The sequence below is a fragment of the Haemorhous mexicanus genome, chromosome 4 (genome assembly GCF_027477595.1).
Source record: "Haemorhous mexicanus isolate bHaeMex1 chromosome 4, bHaeMex1.pri, whole genome shotgun sequence".
In the NCBI taxonomy this organism is placed as follows: Eukaryota; Metazoa; Chordata; class Aves; order Passeriformes; family Fringillidae; genus Haemorhous; species Haemorhous mexicanus.
In genome coordinates, this window is record NC_082344.1 from 17,695,310 (window position 1) to 17,717,000 (window position 21,691).

General features: G+C 37.3%; 1 protein-coding gene across 9 annotated transcripts in view; it reads left to right on the plus strand.

Moving 5' to 3' along the window:
- Positions 1-21,691, plus strand: part of LRBA (LPS responsive beige-like anchor protein) — a 370,012-nt gene that overhangs the window by 226,113 nt on the left and 122,208 nt on the right. The window lies entirely within an intron of this gene.

The window sequence follows — 21,691 nt, forward strand, 5'->3', positions numbered from 1 at the left end:
GGAAGAAATAATTGGGACATACCAAGTTGTTTGGAGTACCCTGTTTTGCTTGTATGACATTATGTCTGGGTGTAGTAAAATTCACTACAGCTACATGCTCCCTCAGGTAGCATGGAGCAAGTTTGGTGTGAACTTCTGTGACCCTGCCCTCCCTGCTCTGACTGACATTGTTTGAGCTCTGCAGTGCATGCGAGGGTGGCTGTTCCACTTGAAAAAAGAATGCCCCCACCCTAACAGAGCCAGTTTTCAGCTGCTAGAGCTCCCTGAAATAGTGTATCATTCCCTCGCATTTGTGCTAATGGAAAGAAGTGTTTGGGATAACAGGGAGTGTGGAACTGCAGCACTTGGATTTGTGTTTGCTTAAATAGCTATGGAAGTGATGCTCTCAGCCTGCTTTTCACAAGCATTACTCTCTTGTGCATCCTCTGGATTGTAGGAAGTGGTACAGGTTTTTCACCTGGAATGGTAAAGCCATCTTTCCCTCAGGCATTTCATAGACATGAGACTTTGGGTATAATTTTTTTTTTTTAAATTGGCTTGTGTTACAAATGACAATGAGGATCTTTCATGTTTGGATGAAATCAAAATGCTCTGCTGTTTTGCTGTATTCGTCTTAGTCCTTCTGAGTTATTAAAAGATTGTTCTTCCTCTGACTCCTCTGACACAGGCTTTCAACCCCTGCAGCTTTTTGGACACGTGTTCTGTCACCCTTTGGGTACTCTGATGAACATGGAGGAGAATTGAGGTATGCACTAATGTGCCCTACTACCCTAGTTTACAGATTTATTATGCTCCTGGGAGAGCAATGCCTTGATGTATCCTATCATCTTGAAATCATCCTTAACTCAATCCAGGCTAGATAAAACAGATATAAAAACATTTCTTTACAACTTTCAGAATGGAAAATGCACTTAAGTACATTTACAAAAAAGTAGAGGTGAAGAAATTAAGTAAAAGATCCCTCTTGCACAGAGATTAAGTCAGAAAGATTCTCATGGATGCAGCCTCTCGGTTGACTGTGACTTGAGGCACAGGGAATGAAAAAAGGCATCGTTGCTACATATGCATGTGTCAGGAAATCATCTCCAGCAAGTCAGCTGGATCCATAGAAGGAAACCTGCTGATCGAAAAATGCCTTCCAGTGACCTGGATTAACCAAGATGAATCTTTGGCATGCACATTTGGAGCCCCAGGATTCTTGAATAAGTTTCATAGCTGGACTCAGTAGACACTGGCGTGAATCCTTTCAAGCTGGATTGCTGGTGCAGTGTGGATGTTATACACAGTCAGTGTTTTCTGGCAGCATATGTGAGATGACAGTTTGGCTAAGAGCATGTGAGCTGCTGAAACAGTTCAGTTTGCTATCAGATGGTTCGTTTGGTAAAAATACACAGGTTGAAAGCAAAGATGATTTCCTACAGGGTACTGTACTTCTTTCTAGGTAAGAGGCAAACATTTGATTTGTCCCCCTGGCTGTCTTAGGTGTGAAGCCTGGTGAATAAGAGTGATACAGATTCATGATATGAGCTTCAATGGCAAGAGACTCTGCTGTCACAGCCCAGAGGCTGTACTATGCCTACTTTGGTCCATATTTAGTCTTATGAAATGTTGGCTCTATGTGAAATGAGCATATTTGTTGAGTAACCTCGTTGTCTTCATTCACAGTTATAAAGCATGGGCTAGAGGGGGCATGAAGAGATTGGGTATCTATTTCCACTCCACTGTTCAGCACTGTGTATTTGCTTTGTGAATATTTAAAATAGCTGTTCTTTAATGTCATTCAGAAGGAGTTCATACCTCTATTTCACTTTTTCTAACTTCCCTGTAAAAGTAGCTAGGGAGCGGACTTTTTTTTTCAGAGGGATAAATACCTTGCTGTTAAGCTTTAGGTAGTTATTTCATCACAGGGCAAATAGAAATTCTGCAGGAATTAAGATGTGCCTTGCCTATAAACTTTGTCAAAGAAGTTTTGCTATCCACTGCGCCTTCTGCAAAGGTTCTTTAGGCATCTGTCTCTTCCACATTTGTGTAATAAGGTTTTGTCTCTTGCCAACCATCATAATGAGGATAAAATGTTTCCATTTCTGAGTAAAGCCACTCTTGAGTGTCAGCAGTTACTCTCTTTGTACTGACATCTCATTACATTACTCACATGATGTAATGATGTAAGTTACACAGCAAAACTTGCTTTGCATATACTTTATTTCTTTGTGTGGCTTTAAGAGGGATAAAAACTTCAAAAATTTAATGTTTCCTGGTGCTTGTAAATATTAACTAACTTGGAGAAATTTCAGTATGTAGGCATAGTAAAGGAATTAGCATGAAGGGTATTTTTACTCTTTAATGTGTGTTTCACTGCTCTACTCTGTCCTGTGCATTCAGGCATCTCTGGGATAGGAAAAGGGAATATTTATTAGAGGGAAAGTACTGGTCAGAGGAACAGCATCATGTTCTTTTTTTTTTCTCCTAAACAAATTTTTATCTTCACTTTGCTTTCTCTTATATAGATGAGTTATATCTCAAGGCAGTGTGTATTTATTTAGAAAGTTACCTGTTTAAGGAAACAATTCATTATGTGTCGTGGAGCTGATGAGTTCAGTAGAGCCACCTTTTAATCCTTAATTCCCTGTGGATTTTCTTTCACAATACCTTTCTCCTTTAAGTCCCTAAAACTACAGTCCTTTTGAGTGAATAGGGGCTATTTTATACACCACCCTGCTTCCAATCCAATTAAAGGCTCAATAATAGACGGATTAGGGAAAGTTTACTTCTTAGTAGAAGTGCAGCTTTGGAAAAATAGTGCGTTGATAGCAAGAGGGAATGTGAAGGAAAGCGGAGAAAATTAAGGAGATAATGGTCAGTAATCTTAACTTGTCTGATGTTTGCGCTGTTCACAATATAGCAGACTCTCAAAATGCATAGAACAATGATTCAGATTCTTTAACCATTTTGTTGCTGGAGTTTGCCTGTCTCTTCAATTTTCTTCACTCTTGCTTTTGTTATCTGCATCTTGCACAAATGCCACCTAATCCTACTTTAAGTCCCCAGAGTAGGAGACTTTTGTAGTATTTTCTTTCGGGGGGAGCTGAGGAGAAATGCAGGAAAGCAAGGAGTTGATGGCAAAGTTAATCTGTTGTATTATGAAAGTAGTTACTTATCAAAGTTTGTACAACACACAATTAGGTTTTTAGGAGAACTGCCATTTAAGTATCCCTGTGACGTATAACAAACTTCCTTGAGACATTTTTTGAGTGAAATGGTCAAGGTTAAACACAAACCTCAGAAATGTTATGTAAGCCAGAAAATACAGTTTTAAAATGTTGTTTGATGGGTAATAAACACATTAAGTCCAATTAAAAAAATAGTCTTTACATGAAAGTCATGTTTCCTGTTCAATGCCTTGCCTGTCACCTCACCTCACAGGTTAGTTCCCAAACAAATGGTTTTAATGTAGAGTTAAGAAGTTGCAAATGCCTCAAAATTCTGTTTTGAACTGTATCCTTTGCGTGTCTCTGAAAGGATCCTCTAACCACATTAAGCAGTGCCAGTGGTCAGCAAACTGGTAAAACCACACTCTTTTTCCAGAAAACTAAGGTGGTTGAACAAGGAATGCCGCTTTGTGTCATCAAACCTCAAACCTTTCTCCCTTTTTTCCCCTCTTTTTTGGAAAGGGGGGGGTGGATAAATTAAGCCTTTTCCATTTTGTAGAACAACGAGTAGTCATTATTTTCAGCTACTTTGCTACCTTATTATTGCCAAGGTCTCTACAGAGCCTTTTTCTTTGCCTACCATAGTGGATTGTAGTGGGCTAAGTGTTTAATGAGTCAATGCGTTAAAGGCTTCACTTTTCTTCCAATTAACCCCAAGACCACTCTGGCATTTTTGTAAATCCACAGAAGTATTTTGTGAGGCCTAAAGGGTAAGCTGCAGGCAGGCTGTGAAGAATGTAAAAAGACTAACCTGCTAACAAACACTGTGCAATGGGACAAAGAGAGTTTAATCCGTATTATGGTAAATGCTGGCTTAGTGTCCCAAAAGGGCTTTGTAGAGTGGAACAAAACAAAGAGGGCAGCACCAATAAAAATCCAATGCTTTTATTTTTATACACAAAATTGTTGCAAAAGAAAAACTGATAATAGCATTAAGAAAAGGTTTGAATGGTGGTTTTAAATATGATACTAAACATTGTGATTGTTCACCATTTGAATACTGTTTGTTATACATAAAGAAGCTAAAAGCAACATAGAGGCTCCAGTTGATTGAATATTCATGAAAATTGGTCAGATGAGTACCTCAATTTAAATTTGAAATGTTTGTGAATTAGTATATCATAAGATAATATATAACCTATATGTTCATTAGTGTGTTTTTCTACAGAGAGAAACCTAGGAATATATTTTATGTGAATATATGCAAAATGCAAGGACATTTATAAACTATGTAGTAAAATGCTAAGGACTCTTATTTATCCTCCTCTTAGAAGGCAAACATAAACCCAAGGACAGTCACATATCTTACTCAAAATGCATTAAAGATTAAGGAAGATTTGCAGAATATAGTACTGCATTCAAACTCTTCATATTGAAAAAGAGGCTGGCTGTGCTTATACTTCAAAAATTAGAGCAAATGAGAAAATCAAGCAATAATTTTTACAGCTTTAATACTAATTGTAATTTTGTCACTGTAACTGTTTTGATAAGAGGAATGTAATACACTCAAATATAAAGGAAAAAAAATGTGTAAATATGAAAAAAGAAGCAAAAATAAATAGCATTCCAGGCATAGGAAGAATGAGGAAAAGTGCAGGTCATTCTTGATGCTTCTTTAAATGCAAGGTCATAGCTCTGAAAATAAAAATACAAAGTTCTGAGCAGTGCTGAGCATAATTTAGGAAGTGTTTTTCCATTACTTTGTTAGAAATATCTAATTGCTTTAATTTAATCCATTTCTTCAAATGATGTGAATAAATCACTTGCATGTTAGATATGCCCCTAACCCTGAAGTGAACTTTAGCAGTGATCTCGTTGTGTTACCTCATAACCATCATTTCTGTGTTTGTTTTAATTTTGCTCCGGTCAAAAGAAGGAAAGAGCTTTAGTGTGTTGGAGAGCAATTTTTGAAGAATGTAATTAGCTAATGTGATTAAGATAGTCTTGGATAGCTAAAGCAGATCTGCAACTGAGTATTTTGCTAAGAATAACGTATTATTATCTTTAAATACAGGGAGAGAGAAAGACAGAGGTGTTAGGTCACATTTTTGTGGGGATGGTGCAGCATGGAAGTTTGCTCTGAAATGAGTCCCTAGAAAAGGCAGACTGGCCTGGCCTTCGGGGCAGTGAGCACAAAACCTGCTCAGAGGCTGCGTGGAATAAATGGTGTGATGGAGCTCCATGTGCTTCTGACACAGAAGGGATGGCAAAGCACCTCTTGGGGTGAGATTTTGTGCTGAGACACTGAACCAATTCATGGTGTTATTCCCCAGATAGAGAGGGCTGCCTGCTGGCAACAGATACAGGAGTTCAATGTGTAAACTCTGATAAGGCTGACATGTAATTTGTGTTATAGTTTGATTGTTAATTGTATATAAAGCAGGAGCCTTCACAGATCTTTCACTGAGAGCCCTTAACTGGGAGAAGTAAACCCATGTCATTAAGAGTATATCCTTTAAGGAGAAGGAAGGTAACTTTTTTAAATTAAGCATTTGCTTGATTTTGGTGCTTTTGGTTTTGATTACTTCCTTTTAATATTGTGGAATTAGGCCAACAGTCTCAATTGGTTTTGTCACAAGACTAACAATTTTTCCAAGCCTTACATGTAAAACATCTCCGTTTTTTATTTTGTGCTTTTTCTCTAATAGTTAAGTATGTTGAAGAGTAATTAGAGTTAACTGTCTTCACAAAATAGCATTCCAGGCATAGGAATCTGTCTACTGGGATGTGTAACCAAAATGTTTGAATAACTAGGATTTTGGCAATATTTGTAACTTTTCAGCAAATTACAGTCATATCCCTTTCTGCAGGTAGAAAAATGACATGAAATTTGTTGTTAAAAATTTAGCTTTGGACCTAAGAATGGTCTTAGAATGAAATCATGGATGCTCTCTGCTTCTAGTATGAGAGAAGTTACCTACTTTGGTAGATGTAAGCATTTTATGAAAGACATTGCAGAGGCATTTGGGTTTGCCATTTACATTCTTTTTTGTCACTAAAGAACACAGCTATATTGGAGTACATGTTTTATTATATTATAATTTGTCTTATTTGGGGTGTTTTTTATCCCAGAGACGTATAATCTTTGCAGTTAAATGATTCTTGGAAATTATTATGAAGCAGAACTAACCGGCTGAGTTGTTTCTTCTGCAGTGTATTCCTATAGCTGGCAAAGAGCAACTGTGCTGGAAAACACTTGTGCAGTGGCAATGACAAGATATTTTCAGAGGCACAAAAGCACACAGTTGTTCCTGAAACTGAGAGGAGACTTCTACCACCCCATTAATGCCAGTGGGATCTGACACTGAAAGAATTGATTTGGAGCTGTTTAATCCTTTCTTCCAACATCCTGGGCTGCATTAATAAAGTTGTGACCAGCAGGTTGAGGGAGGTGATTCTCCCTGTCTGTTCTGCCCTTGTGAGACCTCACCTGGAATACTGTGTCCAGGTCTAGAGTCCTCAGCACAGGAAGGATGGGCATCTTTGGGAGCAGGTCCAGAGGAGGGCTGTGACAATGATCAGAGAGATGTAAGAAAACAGGCTGAGGTTTGGGCCTGCAGAAGAGAATGTTCCAGGGACACTCTAGAGCAGCCTTCCTGCACCTAAGGGGGGCTTAAAAAGGAGGGAGAATGAGAGAATGAGGACCAATTTAAAATGAAAAAAAGGGAAGCTATAGATTATATGCTAGGAAAAAATTATTTTCTCAGGAGATAGTGAGGCACTTGAATAGGTTGCCCAGAAAAGTTGTGGATGCCCAACCTTAAAGATGTTCAAGGCGAGGCTGGATGGGGCCCTGAGCAAACTGATCTAGTGGGTGGCCTCCCTGCCAACAGTGGGGTTAGATGCAGGTGATCTTTAATCACAGAATGACAGAATATTTTAGGTTGGAAGGAACCCCCAAGATCACCAAATCTAGCATTTGACTGATTACCACTTTGTCAGCTAGAGATGGCACTGACTGCTGTGTCCATAAAGGTGCTTTCCAACCCAAGGCATTCTGAGATTTACCCAAGGAGTCAAGTTAAGGAACTGACCTTACAGGAAATGACCTTTTCTTGCATGGATTTTTGCAAGGGTGATTCCATGAGCCAACTACCTCTGTGCCCATAGGACCATTAATGGCAGGAGAAAGAAGGCAGCAGGACCATGGAGTTCAGCCATTCTCGTGGCTGCCACCTGCTGTGGAGCCATAGCCATAAACTCCACCCGTAGTCAAATGTTAACTGCTGGATTAGGATTTTTTCTGAGGTCCTTTAATTCGGTTGGAAACTTAAATGGAGTGTGTTGTGACAAGAATCACAAAAGTGGAGAGTTCAGCCCCTTCAGAGATAAATAATCTTGTTATCAAGAACAGTGTCCTTTGGGGAGAAATGTCTGGTGTTAAAATAGAGTAAGATATAGATATAGATTTATTTATTTATTTATTTATTTATTTATTTATATATAGTATTGTCAACTGCCGCTGATTTCTACTGCTGTTTTAATGTAATATTTTTGTGGGTTTTGTAAAAAATGCACATATGTATTTCTTGTTTTGGGAATGATCCTAATTACTCTTCTGGCAGTCTGACATCCTTCTGTATATGTTGGATGCAGCATCATTTATACATTGCCTCTGGACTGCTTTTCAAACACAGATCCTAAAGCCAAGGATCCTACTCCAGAGAATAAAAGCTCTTTGATAGCTCAAATTGTGTCCTTATGTAGAAGTCAGTTGTTTCTTCTAACTTCATGCTGAAATGTTAAAGCTGCTCTGTCCCCTCTTCCTGGGTAAAAGTTGAGTTTTCTGCCACTTCCCAACCTGATTCTTGTAGTGCTCCCAGGATAATAATCAGATATTACTGGTATGACACTTCCCCCTTGAGAAAGGAAAGGCATTAGTGTGTAAATACTGAATTTTTGCTGAGTCTGTGATAGCATCCAAGACTTCATTCCTGTAGTCTTAGTGAAGGGCTGTATGATCTCTATGGCTGCAGGTGCACCAGTGCTATTTAAAAACTGCTTTAATTATGCCTATTACATGTAAAAATGTTTCTTTTATGTCTTTGTATGTCTTGCATTTAAGCAACATGGCCCAGAGATGTTTTTTTTCTCCTCTGGAGAAAGTGTTCTGGGCAGATAATACTTGGAGAGTAGGAGTTAATTTTTACTTTTTAAAAATAATGGCTTTTTTTTTTTACTTTCAGATTTTTCATTTTAAAGTATTTTCAGGTCTAGTGTTCCAGTCCTTGGCCTTGCAGTCTGAGCCTAGACATAACTAGTGAGTGCTGTTAGGAAAGCCTTACAGGAGTCCTGATTAAAGGATTTTCATAAAGTAATTAAAATATTAGTTAGGTTAATTTCTTTCTTTGGCCTGTCTGTGTTTGTTGCTTCTTAACATTATGGAGTTTGGAACTCAAATCATACAAGCATTATCATTCATCTAAATATTGGAGCCAGATTTTTTTTTTAATTTGCTTTTCAAGTGATTCTAGTGTTAATTTTCTGAATGGTTAGCAAAGCTGCACAATGTTTTGATTTATATTGTTTGTTTTATTTTATATTTGTTGCCAAATGTCATGTTCCTGAAATGCAAAATCATACAAAGTAATGTCTCTGGAAATTCTCTTGGCATATTCCATCTAAATTACTTTAAACAACTCAATCTGATTGCTGTTTTCAAAAAAAATGGAATAATTACTATCCTGAATTCCAACAATATACACAGGTTTGCTGGAGAGAGGAGTAGATAAAGCATATGTTTACATGACTTCTGCAATAAATGGTCTCCCTATACAGTTTGCAAATAGCAATTATAATTTCATAGTATTAGGATGCAGGAAAACGTGCTGAAGGAACAGTTCTTTGCTGCTTTTGTCACAGTTTCATCAAACTGATTTTGTCAGCACTGGAGCATAACCCTTGCCACATCAGTTTGAGTACTCATTAGGCAGCCGATTTGTCTGAATCCTCATTAATTTGATTAACTCATTTACTTATGGATGGTGACATGTTATGTGGTACAGGAATGGTGGTTAGAGACGGGAATCAAGACTCTCCTTGACTTTGCTGGCGTTCAGTTGTTCATTTGTTTCTGCAGTAAACTGCTGCATTCAAGCACTACAGCAACAGTAATTTACATTTTGCAGAAGTGCAGCATCAGCTGAAGGGTTGATCTTACACTGTGTAAACTTTCACCTCTGTCAGTCAACTACAGACAGCAGTTTAGGAGCTTCATAGGTTTATAGCCTGCTCCAATACCCTATTTGTTTCACTTGGGTGCTAGACTTTCTCTTAAGGACCTAGACAGCTCTCTCAAACGTCTGGTTTGATGTAAATTAAATAACAAAAGGGAAACAAGTAGAAAACATCTTCATTTAACACATTTAGAAGAGGAGGATGTTCTTAAGCAGGGGTACTTAAAGCACTTTTCTGAAGGATAGGTTTCAGAAAAATGATCAAAATGGAAAAATAAAATCGGTCAATGATTTAGATCAAATTCTGTGTATTCATGGCTTAGAAATTTGTATTTTTACAGTTTGATATATTGATATGCCTCTAATATTTTAAGGCGCTGACTTGTGCAGTTTTGGATGCCAGTTCACGATTTTGGTGGTCATATGTGAAACTGGAAAAGAAAATTAAAGCATGCAGCATTTAAAAAATAATAAAATATTTTGTTTGAATTCAGTGACTCTGAATTTGATTGGATGGCAAGCATATTAACTCATCTGTGTAATTTTGAGTCAAAGTCAAATTCAATTTGGGATAGCTCAAGAAAAAGTGGAGTATTTCTAACTTTGTGAAGATGAAGAAGTCTGAGTTCTCGAGCAGCCAAGTAACTTATTTTTGGTGAGAATTGCATTTGCAATTCTAGGGCTGAATGTGCCATGAGGACAAAGTGGTCTGAAGATTCCCTGTGCTGTGGTGAAGCTTTTTGTATTACTGGGGTGCAAAACAAGCCTCCTTCTGGGCTGTGGCTGTATTGGAGAACCACAGTTTGCAAACACAGGCCAGAAATCTTTCTCTCTAAATGCAGGACCAGAAGCAACAGTTAGCTACATGTTGGCCAAACTACAAGAAAATAAAACCCAAAATGCTTTCAAAGATGAAAGAAGAAACTTGCAAAATTTCAATGAAACTAGCAACTATCTATGGTAGTGAATCAGACTAGAACCATTCCATCTCCTTCACCCCTGCATTATTGTCCTTCTCCCTGCTCTAGGTGACTTTCTATCTGAATACCTGTTGAACTCCAGCTTTACCCTCAAACATAATCTTTGAAGAAAGGAGGGATTGGGGAAACAGTAGGAAGTTACTGGGGATCGATGAGGTGCAACATTTGCAGGGCAGTCACCTTCAAAAATCCTTGGGAAACTGCAGCTTGAATGGAAGGTGGTAGAGCAGGAGAGGAAATAGTGTTGGAATTGTTTGGGAAATAAGGCAGAATTTTAATGGACAGGAGAGTTGGTAAAAAAGGTAGGCCATTGAGGGAACTGTAAAAGTGATTTTTCAACTTACTATAAGTAAACGAGAGCTTTGCTTTAGACTAAGGAGTAGTCGTTACTTCATTTTTAATAATCATTAGTGTGCATTTATATATAGACTCTAACTATTGCAAGCTTTTTGAAAACAAAAAAAATACTGTTTCCCCTTTCAATCTTCTTGTCCTGAAGTTAGGATTGATGATGTTCTTAGACTTCTTGTAAGGTTATACTAAGTTAACAATAAATTTCTGTAGAATTGAAATGAGATCAAGCATGGGAAAATACCCTGTCATTGTAATAATTGCACGATATTTGTGGTTGTATTTGTTTATTTGGATATGCAGTTTTGCTGAGTCAGTCAGACCAGTCTTGTTTCATTGAGAAGGTGAACAAAGTCCAGGCAATCTTGCTTCCTTTCTGTAAAAGAGATTACTGTCACTGAATTAAATAGAGCTATAATTTCACCCACTCTTTTATATTTTTTGGGAGGAAACAGCTCCAAACGCATCATGTTTGGGAACTCCTTTATACTAGATGGGCTCTTTTAGAAATGTCATTTATTTTACTTTACTAATAGATGCCTGTATTTGAAATGATGGGGAGAGTTTACATAAACAAGTTCTTTTACTTTTATTTCAGTTCTGTGGAATCATATCATAGAATATTTGCAAAGTGCATATGAAACACAGATAATATACAAACAGGAGGCTGGTGATCAGAGTTGGATTACTGGGCTCTAAATTTTTCTACATCCACCTCTTTTCCTCCTTCACTTGCTCTGACAGTTACAGACCGTTTCTCTAATAGGGCTTGCATTTGAAGATAAGCCTGCATGTAAACAAATTAACTTTTCTTAAATGGAGAGCCATTTCATCTACAATAATATGCCAATTCATAAACTATCAGAAGCATATTTTTAAAAAAAGAAAAAGATAAATGACCCATTGTATAACACTTACTATTAGGCAGACTAGATGTCCCTGTGTTCTGGGAGATAAGGCTCTTGTATTATTACACCCTAATAAAATGAGTTAATGTTTTAGTATCAGAGATAAAAGGACAGTTGGATATATTTAATAACCAAACTGAGAAACACTTAATTTTAGTTGTCTGTAGCAATATAACACAAATTCCCCTGTAAAACAAATTGCACTTTTGGAATATACTTTAATGTGCATTCGACAAAGGAGAAAATGAGGTGATTGAAGTTCAATTTGTAGCATGTTATTAACCATTTCCGCTTGACTAGATGTGTAAAAGGATAATGGATGAGGGTTTTATTATTGCCTTTCTGCTAAAATGAAGTGGTGTAAAAGATAAGGTGATGAGATTAATGAACATAAGGAAAAGGCGTAATCAATCAAACTCCAACAGGGTGATGAGATGACAGTACTTAAGATTTGCAAGGATACATGCTTTTAAAAGTGGATTTTATCAGCACCGACATTTTGTTTGGGTGCAATGCTAAGAAGCAGATACTTGCCAATTTCAGTCATTTTTTGGTGAGTTCAATTGCTACTGTATGTTTGAAGCTTCAACAATTAATGTAACAAATTAAAGTTGTTAAGTCTTTTGTTAAATTTAAAATTCACATTAAAATTCCCTATCCATATTAAAGGGGGTTAAGCAAGGAAGGATGTTTTGTCACGCAGGAAGGATGTTTTATTGATTAGTTTATCAGTTCTTCACTGGTGGAACACTCCTAGATGTGTCTGGATGAGTTATTTTTAGTCTGTACTGCTGCCTCAAGTTTTGCATCCAAGTAATTTCAGCATTTCAGTTACTGTTTCTCATGTGTTCAAGGAAGAGTGAGAAATGCTTTCCTTGCCCTGTAATAAGTTCTCAAACATGAAACTCTACAAGATTTCAACTTCCAACTCCTCAAATAGAAAATTGATTATCTTGTAGTGATAAATCTACTGAAGTTTCTAGTTGTAAATGTGTTCCTCTTTGTGGCATGAGATATTTTATACTTCAGATCTCAAATCTTCTGTTCTCTAACACATATCTTAAAATTGTTACCCACTTGAATATCTATAATGCCAACATGTTACGAGAAGAATTGATTACAGATGTTTTACTTGTAAGTACTTCAGCAAGAGAAAACCATAAAGGTAGATCTACTGCCTTAAAATACATTTTTATTTATTTATTTTTTAAAGAAAAGAAGAACATTGAGTTCCACACCAAAAATCACTTAAGAGCTGTAAGCACAACTGGAAAATCAAATTTTCTAATGCCTTCAGTTTTCTGCTTCTTTAAAAAAACCGTACACCTTTTTCAAAATGTGGAGTTGACTAGGAGGGGAGCTGCTATCCAGTTATGGTCTTTTCCCTATTTGAAAAACGATTTAAGAATGGCTCCCACATTCTTTCAAAAGTGGCAAATTTATTTGATAAAAGTTGCCTATTAAAAGGCTGCCTTAATTTAGTTTTGTAAATGAAACACGTACGAGCAGGATAAATTGCTGCATTTTTGCAAGGAACTTAGTTCTTGGCAGCACTTAGGTCAGGATGGATAGGATATTGCTGTGGGGTTAGGATTTTCAAAAGAGAAGCGGTTGAAAATACTTTTCCCTCTTGACTTCAACATCTATGAAACACTGTTAGGTACTGGTTGGAAGCTGGGGCTTTTTAGACTTGACTTTTTCTGGCTGTTCGAAAAACTTTCAGTTTTGCAAAACAGCATCATGGGTTTGAAAGATAAATGCATAACACAGCCCAGATTAAAATTCTTCACAAGAGCTAATATTTTCACATAGACTTACTGCTCTCTCTCCTCCTGTCATCTGCAGAATTCTTTGATAGACTTATTTTTTATTGGGCCCTCAGGAGTAGCAAGTTTTAGATTTAATACCTCAGGGGGAATGGCAAGGCAAGTCATGTTGTTGGATCAATTGTTCAGCTATCCCCAGACTGCTGTCTGTGTATCTGTTACACTTGAATCACATTTTCAAGCCTTTCTTATCAATCATTTGAACTAGAAATGTAGTTTAATTTTCTATTGCATTTTAAGCTGAAATAAGGGTTATATTCTTGTTCTGTTAATCCAGAATCATAGCTGCGGTTGTAGACCTCACATTAGCTGTGCCCCTGGCTTGCTTAATCTTGGGAAAGGGTCTTTTCTTGTAGGAATGCTTAAAAGCTGAATTTATATTACTTTAGTTTAGCATGTACTAAGATGAATATCAGCAGTTTTGTATAAAACCTCCTCTTCACATGGCTTTTTTTTTCCTTCAAAAACATGGGGTAAGTTTTAATTGGACACATTATTTCTAAAGGTGTTCTTAAGGGGTTTTCCCTTGCAGTCACAGGCCATAACAAAACCTTGGTCAGTGACTGATTTCAGTCAATTCTTTCTTCTGAGAAATTAATCTACTTTTACAGGAATATAAGACAAATATAAGAATACAGATACAAACTATGAAGTATACTCATGTGGGACTTTGTTATAAAAAGCACATAGGAGACATGTCCTTTGATAACTAAGAACATTTCCTCTGTTTTGTTGTCATATCTTTATTCAGCTTTGGTTTATGGTAAATGAGCTTGCAGTGAGTGGAGAAAGGCTTGAGCAGTGAAGGGTTTTATAGCAGTTCTGTACTATCTTCTTTCCCAGATTCTTAGGGCAAGAGGGAAAATCTGTTCAGTATTATATACAGTCCTGGGTATCCCAAATGAGGCAAATGTACATCAGCCCCTGCAGCTGCCCCACTTTACTTGGAGGAGATTTGGTTCATGCAGCACCTGAGAGTCTCTGCAGCACAAAGGTGGCAGAGAGCCATTTTTGCATCCACACCCCTTTGCCAGGGGCACCTTGTGTGCCACATCTCTCACGAAACACAGCACAGAATCTTCCAATGTGAACGGCTGGCTTGGCAGCTCTGGAGTCTGACTTTTCTTCTTGCCTTCAAGAGGCACATCTGTTCTTCTGTGTATGGGCTTGCTTCCCATTAATGAGCTGATCAGATGCAGTGTTTCTTGATGAGTGGTATTCTAGCTTCCTGCCAGATGTGTGTGGGAGTTTTTGTTTTTGTTTTGTTTCTGATGAAAGGATTTGAAGGTCAGCTTACAGGTCACTGATTAAAAAAAAAAATAATCCTCCTTTGGCATTAGAACTTATTTTTTCATTGCCCATTTGCTTTCTGCTCCTCGTTCTGCAAGATCAGATGGAAACAGCAGACACTGGACAGCTGCCAGAGTTGCAGGTGTAGTGGCTCCTTCTTGGCTGTAGCTGCTGCTTCCACTTGCACATGTTCTGACTGGAGAGACCTTTGCTGGTTACATGGAGAAGCAGCCCATGGGAGAAGTCATATCCTGAAAGTGGTGAGATAGGCAGGTGCAGGGCACCAATGGAAATCTCATGACTATTCTCATTTGCTGTTCCAAATGCAAATTTGAGGAGACATTTGTAGCAAACATGAGCCTTATTTTTCTAAAACAGAGGCTCCCCAGGCCATTGATCACAGTACCAGCCTGACAGAATTCAAGAAGTGTTTGGGCAACACTCTTGGGCACAGAGTGTGACTCTTGGGCATATCCTGTGCAGGGCTGGGAATTGGTCTTCAGTGGTTCTTGTGGGTCTCCTCCAACTCAGGATATTCTGTGATTAAAAAAAAAAAATAAAATTCAATGTCTAAATATTTTTGAGAGACAATATCTTTAACAGACAGCAAAACAAAGATGGTTTCTGCATTATTTTCTGTGCCCTGCCTTTGAGATGTTTGCTTCTTTTTCTTACTTTTCACCATACATGGTAAGTAATACTGCTGTGGATATGAGCTGCTGTGAGTCTGGCAATTGTCCTAATTTTCAGACTCTGTACTTGTTAAAGATCCACCAATAGTCTGACAAAGACTGTCCTCCATGACTTTTCTGCACCAGGAATTTTATAAAAGGAGAGGGACCAACCAGACTTTAAACTTCAAAAAACTAAAACTTAAGAAAAACCCAAATCTACAACCTTTTTGTCATTATATTTAAAAAAAAAATCTCTGCTTGATTCCTTTTAACTATTTTTCTGGCACTTCCATCTTTGAGCAAAGGAAAGCTTTTTAGGGCTTATTTTGAAATCCTTTAATTAAATTGCAGTAGTGTTAAAACATCATCACATGGTTTTGAGCCACTAGTTCTGTGTTGTATTACTTCTACAAGGAAACTTCCTGTACAATTTGTACTTTTAAAATATAGATCATGGTCATACTTACCTCGAAAACATACTTCTTTTTTTCTTATTGGTAATACCAGATTCTGGGGAGTGTGCTAAAAGGTTTTGAGGTTAAGATTTAAAACATTTCGTATTTTATCACCTCCTTTCCAATAATAAAACATTTCCATAATGAATTCAATCTGAATTTGTATTTCCTTTTCTTATTAGCTCACAAGGAGATGGGAAGACTATTTGATCAGTTTTTGCAGAGTGACAATTTGGAACATCTTTATCTTTTAGTTTTCTGCATTAATAAACTTGAAGGTGAGCTGACTAACCAGGTAGCAACAGTTGTGGTGATACAAAGTTATGCACCAAAATAGGGGAGCTGTGAGGGACTTTTTGAAGCCATTTAGACACCTGCTTCTCAGCTGGATAGATATAATGATGGCAAAGGGATTTTTCCCACCTAGTTTTCCAAAATTCTGTCTCACACAAGGTAATGATCATGGAATGCACCACTGCACTATTCATTACTACAAAGTCTTAATACTGATGATACTTAATCTCAGCATTTTTGATGCAAATTCCACTATTTAATATCATCAGCTTGTTTTGACAGCTTCTACACAGTGAGAAATCACTTAATGGAATTCTGCTCACTGATGCTTAAGCTCTCTTCTTGAGCTTTTGCAGGTAATGCCATTTTTTCAATGTATAAAAAATGAAATCAAAACAAGCTTTTTTAGTATTTGCACTGTGTCTGTTTAACAATGGAATTCATTGACACGTAAAATCATGAAGTTGCATGATTTGATGCAGTCCAAAAAGGCTAGACTGAGTTATTTCTAAATGATTGAAAGATTCTTGGTTATGATTTTTTGTCTGTATCATTTTACATACCAGGCATATGAAGTCTGTATATGTATGAACATCAGTGCTGTAGCAAATAGCATAAACAGGTAACCCTGGGAGAGGAAAAATGTTGCTCTTCTCCAGGTGATGTAAACATGGGTATGAGCCTTTTGTATCTACCTCTTGAGGAGCAGATCCAACTAGCTCTTAAATCAGAGTGTAACTGAATCAAGGTATCAGTCAACTCCTACAGGAATCTGTGAATTCTTGCAATTCTGGCTCCTTTTTTTATCGTAAATAAGCCTGCTGTTGTATTTTGCAAAGCAAGTAATAACTTTATGTCCTTAACCTTGCAGGGCTTGGACAGTCACCCTAACCTGTATTAATTTTCTTCTTTTTGAACTTCCACTATCTGAGACTGCATAATTTACCTTGCATAATTGTCTTTAGCAATCAGAAATTCCCGTTCTTTGGATTAATTAAATGTTTTCTAATAGTCGTAATGAATCCCTGCTCTCTAAAACCCAGCAGAGTTAATCAAGAAGGAAAAAAAAATTGTTTATGAGACCCAGTTGAAGGAAGTAAGAGAGTTGGTACTAAATTTGCTAACATTGTTTGCAGATGTATGTGAGGTATTTAGAACCACATAGTCAAATCAGAAAAGTTCTGAAATACAGGGTCCCTCAGTAATTTTGTGCATTCCTTTGTTTTAATAATCTGGGAAGTATTTTTCATGCTATCATATATGTACTGATCTGTGGTCTGTGACACTTAGAGTTATTATTCCTCTTATTTCCAAGCACATGGTGTTTCTTTTTTCATTGTGTAGAGAAAATTATTACAAAACTGAATGGATCTAGAAACAGAACTAAATCCTAACAAAAGATTGAGCTATTTACAGGTCCTGAGGCCTTAAGATATTTTTGGCTAATATAAACAGCATAATGTGAAGTAGGAATTTCAGTTTGTGGTAAATCTGTCTGTCCCCAGCAGCTTCAGATAAAATAATTCTTTCCTTCTCAGCCACATCAATTTGCTAGTCGGTGGTTCATGTATCAAAGAGCATTCTGTGAAAATATCAATATCATTGGTTAATATAAATGAAATTAATTTTTAAAGCTGGGCTAAAGGTTGACATCTGAAAAATTGCATTACTTTGCAGAAGAGAAATTTCTGTCTTCTAGTGAAATTTCAGGTCATAAGGGTAAGTAATTTTCACAATCTTCAATGGGAACCAGTGAAATATGAACTTCATTGTCACCTAGCCCCAAAGCGATAAGATAAAATGAGCTGATACATCATTTGCTGTGGTTTTATCATCTCCTTCAGTAATTGGAAGAGAAAACATTAGAGTCCTTTACCACCCCCCTCCCCAGTCCCTTCACCACCCACACCCAGGCGTTAGCGATTTTGCTCTGATCAATACAAAGGTCACTGAGTATTTATTTATTTATTTTATTTTTTATGCTGGGTAAAACTGTCTTGTGGAACATTAAAGTAATGAATATGTTTAATTGAGTTTTTCACCCATGAAAATGCTGAACAGGATTGTGTAACAGACTCACAGGGGGACTGGTTGGGAGGCTCCTGCTCACTGCCTGTGGATTTCAGTGGCAGATTATGTAAATATCTTAGATTTAAAGCAAACATCTTATTTATTGTTTTTTTGAGAAATCTAAAATAAACCAATAAACAGCTCTGATTTATTGAAGAGCATGTTGATATTTAAGATTATTAATAGTCTGAACTAATTCCCTGTTAATTCAGTTGTACTTAGACATTTTTAAACAAAGAGCAGTTAGACTCTTTCACTGTGAATCCTGCAGCCGGGAAAGAAACAATACCTGGACAGTAGAATCCTAGGGCCCTCAGATGCAAAGCTGAGGTTTCAAGGCAGAAATCACACTTGTGAACTGAGTGTCAGATTTTGTAGCCTCTGAGTGCTGTAATTTTGCTTTTCTGAGTAAAAATTATTCCAAATGACCTAGAATGTTGCTAGAATATATTTCTAAATTTTATGTCTCAACTGTAATCAAATTAGCATGTAAATTAAATGCGCTATATTTTTATTCTGTGTTTTGTTGGTTTTTTTCTTTGTCTTGCATTATAACTTATTTAAAATTAAACAAATGTGCATCAGCTTTTAAAATAAGCTATCTAGCTTTTATTTTACTCATGGCAGTTAAATTGGCTGGCATATTAAAGTAATAAAATTATTCAATTACTGTTTCAGTTCTATAACCCATTTGCAGACTTAATTACTTCTAGCCTATTCACATTTTCAAAATCAATAGTACTTTTCTCTAAAATAAAATAAAATATATAATAACTGATTGGCTTGCTTAATGGGTAAAGCAAAATGCTCATTTAGTCTTCAGTAAAATATTACTTTTCTAATTCAGGAGGCAGCTGTAGTGATGGGGGTGATTTTTTAACAATTGCATGAAGTCTTTTATAATAGACATTGATTATGGTCAACATTCAAGGAGGGTTTTGAAGAAAAGGTAGAATGGGGCATTTGTATTAAAAACTGAAAAATGACAGAATATCTTCCAAATAAATGAGCTTTGTTTTGTTGGGAAATTAGCAGATATATGACTGTAAATTGTGAGTACTTATTTATGTATGATCTTAATTTGTGGTCAGCACTGTGCTGCCTGAGTTCTCATGCTACTCTGATTTCAGAGTCTCCTCCAAGTAGAATTTGAATCTGGCTGTTCTTTACTCACTAATTTCTTAGGGAGTTTCTGACAGCTATGTAGTGTTGGAGCCATCAGCATGAGTACAGCGACTGAGTACATGCTTAGACCTTCATTTCTAATGCTTGAAGTAAAAAAAGGGACTTCATTCAAAGGGGAAAGTAATGTTGTATTTTTAGTAATGTTGTCATGATGCCTGTTCATCTGGTGTTGCCAAAGTCTAATTACAGAACAGTTTGTCTTATGAGATTTTTTCAAACTGTAAAACTTTACAGTTGCCTCATTTTTTAAAGTGTTTTTAAATGAAATTGTGAACAGTATAAATTGTCTTTTCTCCTGTAAGGTGTTGTATCTTTTGAAACAAATTAAATGTGCAGTAGATTGAACTTCAGTTTGATGTGTTGAATCAATTGAAGTTCTGTAAATACTTTTTCACGTGGGGAAGGCAGTACTATTTCTGCAGATTAAATTAGATTGTACACTCTCATTAGTCTCTGCTCCCCAGCTTGTTCCAAAACTGGCGGTGACAAAAGGTAGAAATGAGTTGGTTTTATCCTCAAAATATTGTACGATGGTATGAAGGAGATAGCTGTTCTTAAATTCTGAAGTGGAGTTCTGTGTGGCTTTCGTGTGAAAACAGGCAAATGCAAAAATAGTTCTTGAAAGCTGAAGTTCTGACATCAGAAGTGATTTAAAAAAAAAAAATTAAAATTTTGTTTGCCAGAATAAAAATGCTGAATTTAATTTGAAGAATGAGCCAGTTTGTGCAACTAGGAATTTCTAATAATATTTTCTAGGGAGTGAAACGCTGCCCTGGATTTTCATAAGGAGCACTTAGCCATACCCATGGAAGAAATGTGTTTGTCTCCTGGACCTTTCATTGCTCTAGGTGGAGTGAGGAGCGGGCAGCGCTGCGGTTGCCGTGTCAGCTGGTTCGCCAGCAGGCTGGACCCCTGGCTAGGATGCTCTCAGTGTGCCCGGAGTTCCAGAGAGCACAGTGTCCCAAAGAAGGGCTGCTCCAACCTAATCCAGTTTTAATTGAACTCCAGAGACTTTGAAGTGAGGCTGCAGAGCAGGCAGAGCTTGCTCCAGCCTGGAATGAAGGTCCTGCTCAGCCCAGCCTCAGCTGCTTGTGTCTCCTGGTCAGCTTTGTTAATGAGTGCTTCAGAGGCTGCTTAGCAGTGGCTGTGGTGTTTCTGGGATGCAGGTCCAGTTCCTGCTGTAAATCGTCTCCTTCTGAATTCAGGTACTTCACCTACTTCATTGTCTCTTCAAGGTGCACAATGCAAGCACCACTGCTCTTTTCAAGCTGGTGCTTTTCCTTCCAGTTTTAAGGAGGCTGCAGGCAGCAAGCTCTGGCCTTTGTGTGGGATTCGCAGTCTCACAGAAAATGCTCACTTCACAGGGTAAAAGGAATAGTTATTTAGAGGGCTGGTTTTACTCATACTATCCACAGAGTAAATGTTTGAATTTGCCCTGCACAGACCAATGGGGACAAATAGGCTGTTGGGTTGCTGCAGAGAAGTGGAGGTTACCACATTGCTGTCTGTCTCAAAAAAAATCAATCATTGCAATTAGAAGCTCCAATTTCAAGATCATAAGATGGATGAATACCAGCAAAAAGTATGAAGAGATTTCTGTGCACGAGCACTGCAACTTTGTCTCCTTTGTTACCTCTTTTGATGTTGTATTCTTAGAGGATATTTATATGCTTGTGACAAAAACCAAGCACAGTGGTTCTGAATAGCACTACAGAATTATACAAATCTGCCAATTAGTGTGGATGGGATACAGGTGTACTGTGGGAAGTGTCAGTGTGGCCCAAGTCTGATAGTTCCCCAGTTCCAGAAGTATTTAGCAACCATTGACCATCTCGGGTCCTTTCATCACCTTTCTAGAATTTTGTACTGGAAGAATTATGTAGGTTTTTCCTTTTTCTTTGTGTGTGTGTGTGTGTGTGTGTGTGTGTGTGTGTGTGTGTTTGCTGGGAGAGAAGTTGGCACTTGTATTGAGGTGAAGATGATTTGCTTTGCATGTTCTGATCTGTGCTATCAGCTTTTGGTTTGCCAGTATTGTTTGCTTTTAATTCATCAAACTGGTACAATATTTTACGCTGTATTGTATAGTGCTTTTATAATAGTGCACCTGCTCTATGTGCTACAAAAATGTAGGTTTCATTTGTCAATATATGCTACATGCAAGGCAAAATCCTCCTTTGTTAAAAACCTGTAAACAAAGGATTGGCTTAATTAACAGTCTTTGTTATGTTAGGGACTTGAATTTCACTTTTTCATTTTTGTACACAATGTAGTGC